This window comes from Pyrgilauda ruficollis, unplaced genomic scaffold, assembly GCF_017590135.1.
Source record: "Pyrgilauda ruficollis isolate IOZ18807 unplaced genomic scaffold, ASM1759013v1 scaffold86, whole genome shotgun sequence".
Classification (NCBI taxonomy): Eukaryota; Metazoa; Chordata; class Aves; order Passeriformes; family Passeridae; genus Pyrgilauda; species Pyrgilauda ruficollis.
Window position 1 is genome coordinate 4496457 of NW_024530599.1, and position 16513 is coordinate 4512969.

General features: G+C 51.6%; 1 long non-coding RNA gene across 1 annotated transcript; it reads left to right on the forward strand.

The window, feature by feature from the left end:
• Positions 1 to 71: 71 nt before the first annotated feature.
• Positions 72 to 2407, forward strand: LOC121364589. Its single transcript, XR_005956884.1, has 2 exons — positions 72 to 710; positions 1850 to 2407. It is a non-coding gene; the product is annotated as an uncharacterized LOC121364589 (long non-coding RNA).
• The last annotated feature ends 14106 nt before the right edge of the window (positions 2408 to 16513 follow it).

Here is a 16513-nt window from a genome sequence, read left to right on the forward strand (position 1 = left end):
AAAAAAAAAAAAAAAAAAAAAAAAAAAAAAAAAAAAAAAAAAAAAACACAAAAATTTCCCCCAAGAAAAAAAAAAAAAAAAAAAAAAAAAAAAAAAAAAAAAAAAACAACCAAAAACAAACTAAAGCCATTCCCTGATCCTCCCCCAAAAAAAACCTCCTAAAAAAGCAAGTCCAAAAGGATCTCAAATGCCCGGTCTGGTTTTGTCCTACATGGTTGACAAGAGTGTTTTGGCATAGCTGCAGCCCAACCATGTCCCTTTAAGGAGCACCGTGGCTCGTTTCCTCCTCAGGACCCCGAGCTGAGGGTTTTGCTGTTCCTGATCAGAGCTCCTGCAGCCTTAGTTGGAGTCCAGAGTGAGGGGAGCCCTTCCAGCTGTGCACTTTGAGCTGAAAACTACCTTTCCTCCCCTTTTGCAGCCTGGGTGGTTCTGATTGCTGGCAGTTCTGTAATACAACCTTAATCTGAGCAGTTGAGGCTGGTCCTACCTTATCTTCAGACGTCTTGCGGAGGACTCCTGTTACCAGTTTGGTACTCAAAAGCTACACCCCACCACCAGAAGTCACTTTTTGTTTTTTTCCAAAGGCAGTGATAGCTCACCCTCTCTAGCGCTAATGGAAAACCTGATAATTGCAATGCAACTTTCTAATAAATTGTTCATATATTCATAATTCCGTTGCAATCCCAAATTGGAGAAGAGATCTGTTAAAGGTATATATTAGTCTAGATTTTTCTTATTGTAAATACTGTAATTTTATAATACTGTCAATATTTTATTAACTTAGAAATATTTAACAGAGTTTAATCTATGGTAGTTGATTCATTTATAGGTTTATGTTGCAGCCAATTACATTCTAATGTAAGATTAACTTTCAGCATGTAAACTTTGAGTGAATATATCTTTGGAAAGATTAAGAGAGAAAACTCTCACTCTTAATCTGTAGTATTTATCCCCAGTTCCCAGTTGGGAATTATTTAACGAAATATTAGGAGGTTTTGAGAGCTCATTAATCTAATAACTGCAGTTGGATTTGAAAACTTGAATTTTGAGATGTACCTGGCTCTTTGACCCTGTGAAAAAGTTCGTTTCAGTACCTGACCTCTCTAGCACAGAAGTCTTTATTTTGAGCAAAGGGACACTGTCAGATCAATTTTAGTTTCTGGCTTTTGCGGGGCGGGGTGGGGGAAAGAAACCACAAAATGCAGCCCTGTGGCATTCGTGTGAATTCCGTTTGGATGGCAAGGGGAGCAGCTCCTCTGCCGATGTTTTTGTCCCTGGCCAGAGCGCTCCGTCCCCGCGGCCGGGCAGGGGCGGCGCTCCGGGGCTCCAGGGTCCGGCAGCGCCGCTGCCCCGGCCCGGCCCCGCCGCAGCTCGGGAGACGGAAAAAGTGCACAAGGTCTCAAACCTGATGATTTTTGACCAAAGCGTTTGCTTTTTAAAAATTGAAATCTCTCTCTCTCTTTTCACCTGATGGTGTCCCTTTAGCATCATAAAGATGTTCATGTTCTCTGAAAACCATGAGAAGTGATTTTCTTTTCAAGGCAGGGGAGAATTGGTCTGTCATTACAACTTGCATAAAAATACCAAAAATATCTTGAGGGTTTTCACAGGCGTTGGTATTTTTTGAGTGTAAAAGTTAATCTTGATTAGAGATGTGCCAATCTTTACTGCTTTCTTGTAGTGTTGTTACACTTAGGCATTTCAGTTCACTTACAAATATATACTGTAACAGTATACTTTGTACAGATTTATTTAAAATTTATTTGAAAACTGAAATAAAGTAGGCAGAAAATAAAGATATTTATTTTTCATTTGACTATGTAAGAAGGTATCATTCTTTTGGTTTTAGTGCACTGGTGTACCAAGCCTCAGAACCACTGCTTTCTCCAGCTCATAGGATGCTTTTCCAGACTGTGGATACGTGTATGTGTACTGCTGTGTTGATAAGTAAATGCCAACGATGGAGTTCGTTGCTTTTATACATCCCAAAGAGAAGTTCTCCACCGTTCCCTGTTTTCTGACCGAAAAGGCATGTGTTTGTGAACAGTGTTCACGCCAGCTCTGCCATCCCACCCTCACATCAGCTCACACCAATGCCAGGATGGGAGGAGTTGCCTGCGTACCTTCCCAAAACACCCCGGGCCGCAGTGGCATCGTCAGGGAGCAGTTCAAACCTGTGTCCTTTGGGCTTTGTGTAAAGCAAATGCAGAACAAGAAAAATTGAGATGTTAAATCCATTAGAAAACCAATTCCTTATTGTACAGTAGTATGGAGATCTCTAGTCAACCTGCCATTAATAATAGATTCTTATTTTTTGAATGATCTATTTAAAAGAACAGCAAGCATTGTATTTGCTAGTAAATCTGAAGTGTTTACATGGAATTACTAAATAAATTATTTGATCTAAGATGGCTCTTATCAGTGCTGATTTTTAATAATGGAAATTCGGTTTGGCAGCTGCCTTTTTAGTTCGTGCTGTTCTTTAAAATCTTCCAAAGCAGGATTTTTTTTTTATTTTTTTTTTTTTTTTTTTTTTTTTTTTTACTGCATCCTTGTGGTTCAAATTAGGTTCTGAGGAAGAGGCAAACCACGCCTCTCCCTGCAAGGCCTGACAGGAGTGCTAGCTCACGTTTTCCAACCTCTTCCATGAGGCTTTCCCTTCACATCCCAACCAGCAGGATGCTCTGAGCCCAAAGCCCTGCAGCACTCGCTGCTGCTCGCCGGACTGGGGCCTGGAGATACAGAATGGGAGTTTTACAGCATAAAGCTTTGGGATAGAAGGAGAACATCCTCCTGTGAGGTAATGAGTTATCACACTCAGTTCCAGCAAGGCTTGGTCCTGCTTCCTGCCGTTCCAAGGCTGCTGGAACACCCTGTGCTCCCAGCCCCGTCCCCTGCTCAGGGGCCCTGGGTCCGTGGGCAGTCACCAGAAGCAGATGAAGGCTTTGGATCATCAGCAAAGCCAAATTCAGGAGCTCTCACCCCTTCCAAGCCCCAAGGGCTGCTCTCTGCCGCGGGGGAGCCGGCTGTGCAGCCCCCCAAGCTCGCTGGAGCCCCGGGCTGGAGGATGGGGCCGGTGCTGCCCTGCCCTGGGGCTCCCGCCCGGGGTGCAGGGGCTGCAGGTGGAGAGAGGCAGCAGGGAGAGGCTGGATGCAGCAATCCCTGTGCCAGGAGCAGCACAAGAGCAGGCAGGCGTTGCAAATGCCGAGTGTGGCCACACCGTGTCCCCCTCCAAGCGCTGCAGACGCTGCTTTCTCCCGGGCGCTCAAACCTGGGAAATGAAGCTATCAATAATGCACCTGTCCCCGCACTCCCGCTCCCAGCCTGGCGCGGACGAGCGCTGAGTCACCCCATGTTTAATTCAGCGCTCTCAGCGCCAGAGCCCTGGCTACAAACCCATCCAGCGCTTACATTATGCACTAGCTGAAATTCTTGTTGGACATGGATTTCACGCTTCATGTTCAGGGCAGGATTCCCGGCCCACCCCACACTCGCTCTGCTGGCTGGGGAGGGGCGAGCCCAGACCCTGCTCCGTGTACACGGACAGTGTGTCCCCCAGCCTTCCCCTGCCCCTTCCCTCTCCCCTCTTTCCCTTGCTGCTTTGGAAAGGTTTGAGATATCCATCCCTGAGCCCTGCAGCACCACTCCAGTTCTCCCTGGGCTTTTCACTGCAGCAGCTCACCCATCAGACCACACTGTTTCCACCAGAAATTATTCTGCTCTCTCTTACTCCTCTGCATAGCATATTTACACACAGATCTATCTCCTTTGTGAGCTAGCCCATGGTTATTATGAGCAGTATATTCCTAGAAATTTGCTTTCTGGTTCGGAGGGAATAGAGCACTGATGAAATGGCTCCATTTGTCTGAGTAACATCAGGAAACTTACCTGGGCCAGATGCTTCTCCAAGCTGATACCCACTGGCCAATGGTGAGTGCTTGAGAAGAAGCAGGAAACAGCTGCTCTACACCTTGCCAAGCCATGAAAGGCCCTTATTTTGGAAGAAAACACTTCCTCTTTAGCTTAATTTCCCACTCCAAACCCAACACTCTCTCTATAGCACACGGGAACAACCCTGAGCATTGATCCTGCTGCCTCTCATGTCTCCACTGCTCATTTTTATGCTTAAAGCAAAAACTAAACTGATATGTCAGACAAAAACTCTGGTCACAAAGTTTTGGGGTTAGTAATTGCTCAAATTTGTTTTCAGTGGACAGGGCAATGCTCCAGTGACTCAGATATGGAGCATCCTGAGCTGGCCTTGCCTCACAGGATGGCTCCCAACCAATGCAATTCCTTCCATGCTGGTTTAGTTGGCATTGCAGAGAACCTGTGATTTTTCTGGGAATTGGCTGAAGTAGGTTATTCAAGATAAAAAGAAATGCCCCAGGGTGGCATTCCTGACCTAGGGAAACAGAGAAGGTATTTTTCCTGCTTCCACCACTTCTGCTGACATGGAGAAGTGACTCAAAAGCCAACTGGTAGCTGCCCAATCCTTCCCAGTCCTGCCATGCAGGTGTTGGGAAGAGAGACTGCTCTGGATTTCCAGGAATGCATATTTGCAATCAAGAGGCATAAACATGAACTTGATCCATCTTCTAAGAGCTTCTCTTTCAACCCAGCAGAGCATGGGAACTGTGAAAGGAATACTTGAATATCTCGTCCTGGATTTGTTTCTCCAAGTCTAAAACACAGAGATGCTGAAAGTGGGGAATTTTATAACATCCCCAATATTCAAGTTGGACTGGGAATCAAAAGCCAAGGCAAGGACAGAGGGTGATTTCTGCTGCCAGGCAAGGAGGAAGGCAGCATGACTCTTGGGGAGCCATTGCTCTGCACCCCCTGGGCAAGCTGGGACACAGACGGGGCCAGCTGCCTGTCCCCAGGCAGGGACTGCTGGGGAAACGGTCTCCAAAGCTCGGTGCCAAGGGATGCCTGGAAGAGCTTGAGCTGACAAGGATGCCCTGGGAGAGCCACAAACACAGTGGGAAAGAGGAGAGGACTGGTTTTGAGCAGCAGAACCCAGCTCAGCCCTACTGACCCTACAACAGACATTGCCACCCTGAGCCTCCCAGAAGTGTCTCCCTGAGCCAGCCTGCATCCATCACAGCCAGAGCAAACATTGCCAGGACTGACCAGAAGGACTGAACTGTACTAAAACTGGAAGCAAGAGATGCCCAAAGTGCCTCTCCCTGCCATGTGAGACAGTAACAACGCCTGTAACATCCAGCACAGCTCACAGCCCACAAGGATTCCCAGCTGAGGCCGTTCATCTTGGTCTTGGGTTGAACCTGCAGAGCATCTCCCAGGAATGGTCATGGAAAAGCACCTTGCCACACTCTGCATGCTGCACTGGCTGAGAGCTGGCATGACATCCTGGCCATCACAAGGGCAGTCAATGGCCCAGTGTAGTGCTGATCTCCCACAAGAACAGGAGGAGCTGCTCCACTCCAGAGTGAGCAATTCCTGCTCTTAGAGGGTCCCTGAGGGAAGTCAGATTTGCCCTCACCAGCTGGTGATGCTCCCCCTCACTTTGCCAATCAGGGAATCTATCCCAAGATAATCCAATGCAGCTGAAAGATCCTGTTGCTCCTCAAAAAAAAAAAAAAAAAAAAAAAAAAAAAAAAATCCACAAAACTCTATCAGCAATAGAGCAGTTGTGGCTGCCCCATACCTAGGAGTGTTCCAGGCCAGGTTGGATGGGCCTGGAGCAGCCTGGTCTGGAGGAAGATGTCCCTGCCCATGGCAGGGAGGAGGAGCAAGATGAGTTTAAGGTCCCTTCCAAACCCAAACCATTCCATGACTCCATGAACAGCAACAGCTTTCCCTCCAGTTGGTGGTTCCCCCTGACCTGTGAGGGTTTGCCCTGGCTCACAGCAGACACTGAGGTCCCCACAGATTTTGTGCCCAACACAGTGCTTTGACCAGAGGCTGCAAGACAGGAGTGTGCCCCCAAAACCCCCCAGCCCAGAGCTGTGGTGGAGGCACAGCACGAAGGGGCTGCAGGCACCTCCTCACTGTGCTGAGCACTCTGAAATAACAGGGTGTGCAGGATGAGCTCAGTCCCATGTGGGGAGCAGCAGGGATGAAGGGAATCCCTGTGCCCAGCTTTGATGTGCCCTGGCCCTGCTTCTCCTTCCAATAGCCCGTGCACGAAGTGCTCCTAATCTTGCGTTTTCTGTGGTGAATTTCCCTTCATTTTCAGCCTGCAGCTTGAGGATTTTTCAGCAAGCTGCTGCTTCTCTGTGATAGAATTAGTGACAGCGGGGACAGCAATAGTAATTATTCAGTGACCTAGAAATGACCTTTTGATTTTAAAAATCCATGGCTCTACTAAGGGCTAAACATTCACGATCCTAAAGAAGCTCCTGGAGCATCAACATCTGGGCAATAGCAAAACACCTGGGAAAGGTGATCAAGGAGGGAGAAGCCCCAGGAAGTGTATCAGTGAATGAAGGATCCTGTTTGGAACCAGGACATGTACCCTTGAGCCCTGCTGGTGGCACAGCCTGTGTGCCTCCGTGGGCTGTGGTGACCCTGTCCAGTGCTGGGACACAAGGATCCCTGGCTGCAGGAGCAGCCCTTCCATGGCTTTTTGGGAAGCAGGAGGGATTACCCAGTCCATCCCCCAGAACAGCTGTGGGCACACGTCCCCTAGATGTGGAACTGCTGGTGGCACCACCACTGCCCCATTTGTCAGTCCTACGGCCCCCAGCCCTTCCTGCCCATGTGCTGGCACACAGCTGGCACCAGCCTTGACTCTGGGAGGAGATGCCACAAGGAACAGGCAGGAAAGAGACCTTCTCACCTCCCATGGTCTCTTGGTCTGCTCCCAGACCACCAGCTCCCTGTGCCACGGAACAGGACACATGCTGGGCAGGGTGTCCTGAGCTCTGCTGGCCTTCACGCAGACTCACTCCCTACAGCGTGGTCTTCTGCCCTGGTTTGGGCCATGGTGGGCAGTGGGATGCCTGATGAGCTTCTTAGGAGATCTCCTAAGATCTCCTAACACCTTAAACTCCCACCTGCTACCTGAGCCCCTCTGGGGAGGAGGAGATGAACCTGGGACTAGGGACCTGGCAACCTGTGTGTCTCCCAGCTGTTCAGCCCCTGCTGAAAGGGAAATCTCAGTCTCCCAGGGATGAGTCAGGAAGCCAGATGAAGGATAAATTCCTAGTGCTCTTTTTCACTTCATACCACAAATGTGCCCAGTGAGGCTTCTCATGGCTTCTGGGCCAGCACCCCAGCTCACCTCTAGGGCTCAGCCCAGTCCTGCCAGGAACATGTGCAGGTCAGGTCCTGCCAAGTGAGCAGAGCTCCCAAACTCCCCTGCAGGTGGTTGGAAAGGTGCAGCCTGAGCCTGGTGATGGGCAGATACACACAGACCCTGCTGGGAACTGGGACTGCTGGAGCTGAGTGGGACACCCAGATCACACGGCTGGGTGAAGCTGGATGCACCTCTCAGCTCTCCACAAAGCTGTGCCTGAGGAAGAGGAGCATGAGGAAGGCAGTGGAGTGCTGGGCCCCTCTGGTGTAGAGCTGGGTTGGGGCCCCACTTCAGTCAGAACAGAACTGGCTTTTTGGCTTTTTCACTTTCCAGTTGTGCCCCCTGAGGTCCTTCTGCCCAGACAGATCCTTGACACAAAATGGGAATCAATGATTCAGAAAAATACAAACCATCTGTGCAGTAACGTCACAGCAGAGACCACTTCACACGTGTGAGCCCTCAACAGACCTGCTCCCTGGGGAAAAGCAGAGTTAGCTGCAATTTTTTTAATGGCACTGCTATTTTGAAAGGAATAACTCATATAATAATAATAGTAATTGCTTCCTGTGCATGCCCAGCACGTGCGCTTTGAGCTCAAGTAGAATATTAATAGTAATTAATTACAGCCCCTCTGACAGCAGCCAGTGTCAGGAGGGGACACCACATCCACCCAGGGAGCAGGCTCTGCCTCTGCCCTGTTCTCTCCATACCTATATTTCACCAGCCAAGCCTTTGCTCAGCACCTTTCCTTGACCTAAGAGGTCTCCAGGGCGATCCTGGGGCTCAGGGACTATCCCTCCACGAGGCTGCAGCAAGCAGCCCAGGGTGGAGCCAAGTCTCAGTGTCTGACAAAGAAGCTTGGCTACAAAATGCTTCTCTGTCTATTCTAGAAAAGCTGATTTCCTGCTCAAAACAATGTGGTGATTCTCACCTAATGTCCCCACTGGAACGTTTGGCTTAAACAGCTTTGAAATTCGTTTAAAATCTGGTTTTCCACTCACTTCAGCAGGCAATCCTGAGCAAGCCATGTGCAAACCCAGCACTCCTAAGCTCAGCTCAGGGAGCTCCAGGAAGATGTGGAGAGGAAAGGAAAGGTTTGGGCTGGAGGTAAGAGGAGATGGAGGACACCAGGGGCTTTGGCTCTCCCAAACATCAGAGACCAGCAGGTCTTGCCCTCCAACCCCTGATGACCTGCAGGGTTCCCTGCCCTCACCTCCTGATCTTTGGCAGCTGGATCTGGCTCTCCTAAGGTGCCTGTGTCTTTTCTGACTCTGCCTCCTTTCAGCTTTTTTTAAATCCTTTTCTTTTTTCTGCCTTTTAAACCTTTTTCTCCAATTTCAGCATCTCTAAAGGATGAGTGAAGCCAACTGCTGTGAGTTCTGCTGTCAAACAGACTTGCTATTTACTAAGCACCAAACCACACTGTTGTGAGTATTGAAAAAAATACATATCAGAGCTTTTCAGGTCTCTAATCCAGCCAAGCACAAAGGATTTGGGGATTTCAGCAGTTCCTGAGTTCAGAGTCCTGAGCTCTTCTTCCAACCAGACATACAAAACCATGAGTGTAAAGTTCCACCAAAGTTGTGTCCAAACCAAACAACACCCAAATAAAACCATCACCTGTGCCTGGTTTCCCAACACTTCCTGACAGGAACGGGGCCTTCCTTTTGTTTCCCAACTGATTTTGGCTGGCACAGAGGTTTCTCAGCAGTGCATGAAGACCACACGTGCTGCCAAGGCTTCAGCCCACCAAAATGACCCCAGCCCAAATGCAATGCACTTTAATTCTGCCCAGAGCTCCCTGACACATTGAATGGTTGTGAGATTAAATTAAATGCTCATTTTTTTAAATAAATCCCAGAGAAAAGTACAAATCCATTTACAAGATTTATGTTTGATTCAATCAAGCTCCAAGCCTGGGGACGTGGAGGTAATAACACTTTCCTGTGCAGCCTATTAGATTAATCAGCTATAAAATATTGTGGGTTTAGTGGACAGTTCTCTAGGGGCTGGATTGGCATTCACAAAACCCAGGTTCTTCTCCCAGAGGGCGGTGGGCACCAAACAGGCTCCCCAGGGCACCGGTCATGACCCCAAGCCTGACAGAGCTCCAGGAGCTCTGGGACAATGCCCTGAGGCACAGGGTGACATTGTTGGTGTGTTCTGTGCAAGGCCAGGAGTTGGATTTGATGATCCTTGTGGGTCCCTTCCAACTCAGCATGTTCTGTGATCCTGTGATTCTTTGATGTATTACTTTCACAATGGTTTTTTACATCCTTCCTGGCTGAGGGTTCCTCTCCGTCTCTCCTGGGCTTGCTTCCAGGGAAGCAGGCCATCTCTCCCAGGAGCACCCTGTCCTCTCACTGCTACCCCAGCTCGCTCCTGCACAGGGTGGGACAGCTTTAAATGTTTCTGTCTGCTGAGACCTCTCCTGTACCAATTCCCAGCAGGGTTTAACACCCTGAGCACCTGCAGAGCCAGGGGCAGTGCCAGCCACTCTGTACCCACCAGCCTTATGGCTTCAGCCCCCTGATGGGCTTGGGATGGCTCCAGGGGGCTGGGAAAGGCCCAGCAGTGCCCCCACAGTCCCATTCTGCCAGCAGTGGTCAAAGACACCCCATAATATCACTCTCAATATCTGCTTCTGGGGAAAAACCACGACTGCCTGGGCAGCACACGTGGAGCAAAGCAGGGAGCCCCCAGGACAGCACCAGACACCTCCTCAATGAAGCCCCTGTGGGCAGGTCCTCCAGGAGAGCAGCCTGGAGCCCCAAATTCCTCCTCTGACTTCACTGCCCAGAGCAGTGGAGCTGCCTCAGGAGGAAATGGGCCCAGCACGCAGCATGACGGGGCAGGGGAAAGCAGAGACAAGGCACTGTCAAAAGAGACACTAATTAGTGCTAATTGCAAATAATCAGCCAAACCTAAGAGTATGAGGGAGCCCAGTCCTGGCACAGGCAGTAGCCCTGGCTGGAGTGAGGAGAGCACGTGCCAGGCAGGTTGTGATGGGAGAATCCCAGAGATGGGACCCCATTGCCTCCCACACCCTCACTGCTCTTCCCACACCCCACCCAGCCAGAAGTTCCCAGGTGCTGCAGCACCCAGGGCTCCTCTAACTCCTCTCCTGTGTCCCCTGGAAGCAATTCCCAAGGACAGAGTGTTCATGTTACTCATCTTGGGAGACCCTGCTGCAAAGCCCAGGATGGGCCTCTGGCTGCTCCAAAGGCAGGAGAAGTTGCTGGAAGATGATCCCAGGAGATGCTGGGAGATGTTGCATCATAAAGCAAGCCTTGTCCCTGTCCTCCCACCACCCTGGGCTCACCCAGGTGGGATTCTCAGGGCACAGGGATCCTCCTGTGACGCCTTGGGGCCCCTTTTCTCCCTGCAGGGTTAAACTCATTTTCTCTAGGTATGTGCAGGTGTTACTAACATGACCAACACAGCACAAGCTTTCTGCCATCTGCAGTCAATTTTTCCTCCCCAGAGGTCACCCTCCTTCAGTTCTCCATCACCTACACCTGCAGCACTCCCAGCTCTCTTTGCTTTGGCAAAGAGCTTGAGGATCCAAAGCTCCTGGATCCCCATGAAGCTCTGTGCTCAGAGCAGATCTCCAAGCATGGCACCAAGACCTGCAGCTGCCCCGTGGCCCTGGAAAGCCCCCACCTCCCTCATCCTGCCCTGAGCCCCAGGGTGGCTCTCTGAGACATCCTGGGTCATGCAGAGTGCTGTGACAACAGGATGGAATTTGTTCTCCTCCATCCTCATGAAGTGCTTCTCCATCTTCATTACCTGGCTGTCCTCACCCCTGCAGCCCACGGCTGTCTTCACCCCTTCAGGCTTTATTTGGCACCCACCCAAATCCCACACGCTTCCTTCCTTACCCATTCCCTGCAAATTTTCCCAGAAGACACAGAATGTTTCCATCTCTGCCCAGCTCTGGAATACAGAGCAGGGCACAGGTGCTCCAGGGGAGCAGCAAGCAGGGGCTGAGCCCAGGTCCTGGCAGGGCTGTAACTCTCGTCTGGGCACTTGCACCGAGCAGCAGGCAGGACCCTCCTGCAGCGAGCAGGGCAGAGTGAGCAGTGCCCGCTGCCAGGCCCGGCGGGCACCGCCGGCTCAGGGTCTGGGGATGCTCTGCTCACCTCGCTGGAGCCGGCAGGGTGGAGACCCCTTGGCAGACCCCTCTGAAAGTGTCTGAAGGAAAAGTTCAATCCTCTGTGCCCTGCTAGTAAACTCCCATTCATGCATGACTTCTCAAATGCTTTTGAGAGCTTTCCTTTGCTTTCTGTGCCAGCAATGACTCAGGCTTAGATGTGCATTGTCAGGCAATCCGGAGCTGGCGCCTAGCTAGGAAACACCATTTGTTCAGCAAGAGCAATATTTCGGTGCCCTCTGGTGGTAACTCCCTGCGCCTTGTTGGGATTTCCTCCTCTCCCTTCTGCCCGATTCCCCCTGGGGTCTTCCCTGGGCCATCCGTGCGGGTGGCAGGACAGTCCCTGCTCGCTCCGGGGCGTTTCCCACCCGCTTCCCTGCCGGGCTGTGCGGCAGAGCCCGCGGCGTGTCGCGGTTCCCTGCGTGTGCAGGCCGGGCCAGGCCGCAGCCGGGCTCTTGGCCTACTTTGCTGCCCGCGCGTCCGGCCCGCCGCGCTGCCCGAGCCGCCTCACTGCGGGTGCTCGGGCACATCGCCGCCCTTCCCCACCGGCGGTTGCATTTTGGCCAAGCTGAGTAAAACCTGGTCTGTGTGAGATCTCAGCGTGGTTCAGCTCCCCTGAGCTGCCTGGGACGTGGTGGCCAGGCAGGAGAAGCAGCCCTGAAGCTGCTCCCCAGCACGGAGAGGCTGCAGGGACGGTTCAGCCGAGGTACGAGCCCCAGAGGCGCCGCAGAAAAACGGTTTTGTAACACGGCTTTTCCTGAACCTCCTTCTGCAACTCACTGCTCTACTTAATTGCTATAAAATACCTTACAGTGCCATTGTATTTTCCTCAGAAAAAGCATCTTAGAAATACCTGCTCAGGAGCTTCAACTGCGGGGGGGGGAGAAAGGGAATATGACAGAAAATATCTGTCATAAAATAGCCACAGCTGGATCAAAATCCAGGCTGGACATTTCTTTAAGCATGAAACAGACATTTTAATGATGAGGTCGTGCCCCTCATCTCCCCTGGCACATCTACAGTGACTGTTCCTGCTCTGCTCCACAAGAGGGGCAGAAAGAGGAAACGCAAAGCAAAAGTGAGGCTAAGGGGCAATGTGCCCCCGGTCTGGGATCCTGCAGACCCTGGGCAGATGTTGGACGTGTGCTGGTGGGATGGAGCATCCCGGGAGCTCCCTCCTGCCCCAGGGCAGAGGGGCTGCAGCCAGGCACAGTGACCCACCAGCCTCTTCACTCAGCCCAGGTGTGGGCTGCCCAGTCCAAGCCCCTGTGCACATCCCTCCCCTCTCACACCAATCCCTGCGGGAAATGTTCTCACCTCCCCTGCTCAGCCCCCTAGGTGGCAGTGGCCACACTCAGGAAGGTGCAGAGCTGTCACCTGTGGGTCACACTCACTGTGCGTTGGTTTGACGGCAAAAGGAGGAGCGACCCTTCCTATCCACCTTTGTTCTGCCAGGAGCTTCCTTTCTGCAGGAAGGAATTGGCTGCCTGAAAGCCTCATAAATTAGGGGCAAGGCTGACAATGCTTCATTTCTGTGTGCACTGCTGCTGGCACTCAGATAGATGCTCACATGAAATATGTCTCTGTGTGTGTCTGTGTGTGTGTGTGTGAAGCACCAGCCCAGGACTGCGAAATAAAGTTGCCCGAAGCTGACCTCTAATTTGTCTTTCAGCCAGCTCAACAAACTCCCTGTGTCCCACAGGAATAGCTCAGCTCACAGCAGTTCTGAAAATTCAAAGGAGCTGTGTAGCTGTTTAAATATAGGCTAAAGCAGTTATTTAAGTACTTAGCATTCTTTTGGCCCATACAATAAATCAGCTTATTCTGCAAACTGTGCTGTTCTTACCTTGCTCTTCTCTGGCTGGGCTCAGTCCTGGTGTTCACTGTCCAGGTGTTGGGCAGGTGATGGGGGCAGGACACCCTTGGTGCCCACGTGATGAATGCTCACAGTGGGACAGGAGAAATGCACATATGTGTCCCGGCTTAACACCAAAACCAGCAAATTGAGCAGCTCTGTGACTGTGCCACCTCCAGGGACAGCTGGGAACCTCTGCAGGTTTTCTGTCCTTTACATGGACACCTGGCAGCGCCTGCTCCAGCCCACCTTGTCCCACCTGCCCCAAGCTCACCCTGGCATTTCTGTGCCCCGTGACAGAATCACACACCTGCACATTGGCTGCCTTGGCAGGGACCTTTGTAGGCTCTGACCCCCACTCAACCATGAGAGCCCCTTGACCATGACCTTGTCCAGGTGGCTTTGAATACCTCCAAGGATGGAGACTCCATAACTCCTGGGTACTCAGAGGGATCCTCCAGTGTTTCCATTTGTGCCATTGTCCCTTCTCCTGTCACTGAGCACCACTGATAAGAGCTGGATCCTTCCTCTTTCCACCCTCCCTTCAGGTATTTATACACAGAGGTAAGGTCCCCCTGAGCCTTCCCTTCTTCTTGCCCTTCTTAAGGACAGGAGTGACATTTGCTTTCCTGTGGGCTTTGGGTGCTTCTCTACCTTATCCAATGGGACTCTTACAAGCAGACCTATGAAGAGGCTGAAGTCTGCTCTCACAAATTTCAGGGCTATGCTCTTGCTTTTCACCCTCCTTCCCTTCAGGATTCTGAATTGTACAGTTCCTGTCTCACTCCTGACCTTCAGGATGAGGCACCTGACACTCCAGTCTCTCAGTCAAGGTGTTTCCAGCCCAAACCTGTCTACAGCTGTGGACCCTCCGTGTTTCACCTCCCAAAGCCAAATGGCAGCTGTTTCCAGAATGTCACCCCGTGCTGACCAGGACTGAGTCTTCCCTCGTGTCACTGAAGCGCAGGAGACCAAGCCTTGCTCCCCAAGAAGCCAGGCTGCAACCAGGGATCAGGTCTCACACTCCTGGGAGTCCTGGGACAGACAGGACTGATAACACCTTGGACTGACTGTTTGGCTGCTCAGGAGCATCAGAGCACAGGAAAATGGCTCATGAGCTCTTGGCTCCCTCTTGGTGCTGTGTCCTGTGGCTTTGGGGACGGTGACAGTGCAGAGGAGCAGTCACAGCGAGCAGGCAGAGCTCTGCTTCCAACAGCAGCAGCAGTACCAGCCTGGTCTCCACCTTGGAACATCTCTGTGTTTAATTAAAATCATTAAAAACATGGCAATCTGAGCAGATGAGGGCTGTTCAGAGCCCACAGGCAAAAGCTGGCTGACGCCTGCTGCTGACCTGGAGAGGGTGAGGAGCAGCTCTCCTCTGCCCTGCTCCTGGGGTGGGTGGCACTGCTGTGTCTCTGCACTGGGGTGGAGGTGGTGATCAGGATCCCCAAGGCCCTGGTTTTGCAGTGTTTATTGTGCAGCTGCTGACCTGGGAGTGAAGCCAAGCCCGATGGATGCACACGGAGTCCCTGTGCCCGAGCCAGGCTGAGCCCCTGGGAGCTGCTGGCCTTTCCTCCTGGAGCTGGGGCAGCTGGAAAAAGAGGGAACAGAAGTCAGAAGTGTTGCTGGCACCATGTGGACTGGAGGGCTGTGGTCAGCCTCTCCCCAGGACTCGCTGACACCTGATGCTGGTGCAAGGCACAAAGATTATATCTGTGCCCATTCCCAATGGAGCTTCTTTGCCCAGTGCTTTACACTACTGCTCCCTGCAGAGCAGTCTGTACCTTCCAGACAAAAGACAAAATAAAGCTATTGGGAGACAAACAAAAGATTGACTTTTGCTTTCCAGGACTCCAGCAATCCAAGGGTGATGCATCTTCCTTGTGTGCTGCACTCTGCTGAGAGGTTCTCTGCAGTGAGGTTCTGCAAGATGAGGAGGGGACACTTGTGGGGCCCCTGTCACTGCCAGGGCCTCCTTCCTCATGTGCCCTTTCTGCCCAGACTACTGCATCACCTTGGGCTCCATGTGGCACAACTCCACTGTCCAGCATCCCTGGGGTTTGCTGCTCACCCCACAGCCCCTCCCAAAGCACCTACGCTGTCACTGTAAAAATTAATGCTGTTTTTCCTCCCTCCCTTCACTGTTAAACTGTTTTACATCAGCTACCACTTCCTCCAGTTCCATGTATTTTTTGATGTGGAGCAGTGTCTCATAAACCACTCTAAGGAGCCATTGTAATTCCAGAGAAATGCAATGCTCCTGGAAAGGAGCTTGTAAACCCACTGTTATTTTCTTTCCTAATTGCAATTTCAGTGACTCATCCTGGTGCCACACTGCAGTGCACAGCCATTGTGTGGATTTTTACCCAATCTTGAGCAGTCACAATTCACTGCTCAAGTTTTCAGGCCACCCAAGCCATTAGGAAAATAAATGTAAAATAAAATCCTGCTGGTACAGTTGGCTGGCAGAGCAGCAGAGCCCCTTGGGACAGCAGCAGAAGGGAAAGGCATTCAGTGCTCTCCAAAGCTGCTGTGGCCAATGTGGCTGAGCTAGCGTGAGCTGCTGCCTGAACGTGTGCTGTTTGAACAAGAGCTGATTCTCTCCCCTTTCCCATTCCCTTCTTCTCCCCAGCTCCATCACAGTTCTGTCTCTAAGCTCTATCTCAACTCTATTCCTTCTCCTTCTCACCTCTATCCCACCCCCTTCCCCTTTTTCTCCCCATCCTGATCCCACTCCCCATCTTTATCCCATCCCTTTCCCTTCCCCATCTAACCCCACCTCAGTCCCCATCCCTTTCATCCCCACCCCATCCCCATCCCACTGCACTCTTTTCACATCCTCCTCCCTATCCCTCACCCCATCCCATCCCCATTCTGTTCCTGTCTCATCCCCATTCCCATCCCCTCCTACCCCTCTGCTCCTGTTTGCAGAGTGCCCAAAGCCTTGCCCAGCCTCCCCACACCCACCCACTCTGGAGGGGAGCTTTCTGGGCACACCTCCTGGGAGGATGACAGCACTGGGCAGCTCCTGCAGGAGAGGAGGGATGGCCTGGCACATGACCAGAGCTCAGTCCTCACATCTGTCAGAGGAGACAAAGCTTCCCTGGGAGCCCTCGGCCCTGGCCCTGCTCAGGCTGTTCATTCACTGTTCAGGATCATACTGGCCTGTTTGTACAAGATCCACAATCCTGCTTTTGGCAGGGCCATTCCCCACCCTTTCTCCCTTTCTCCCAGCTGA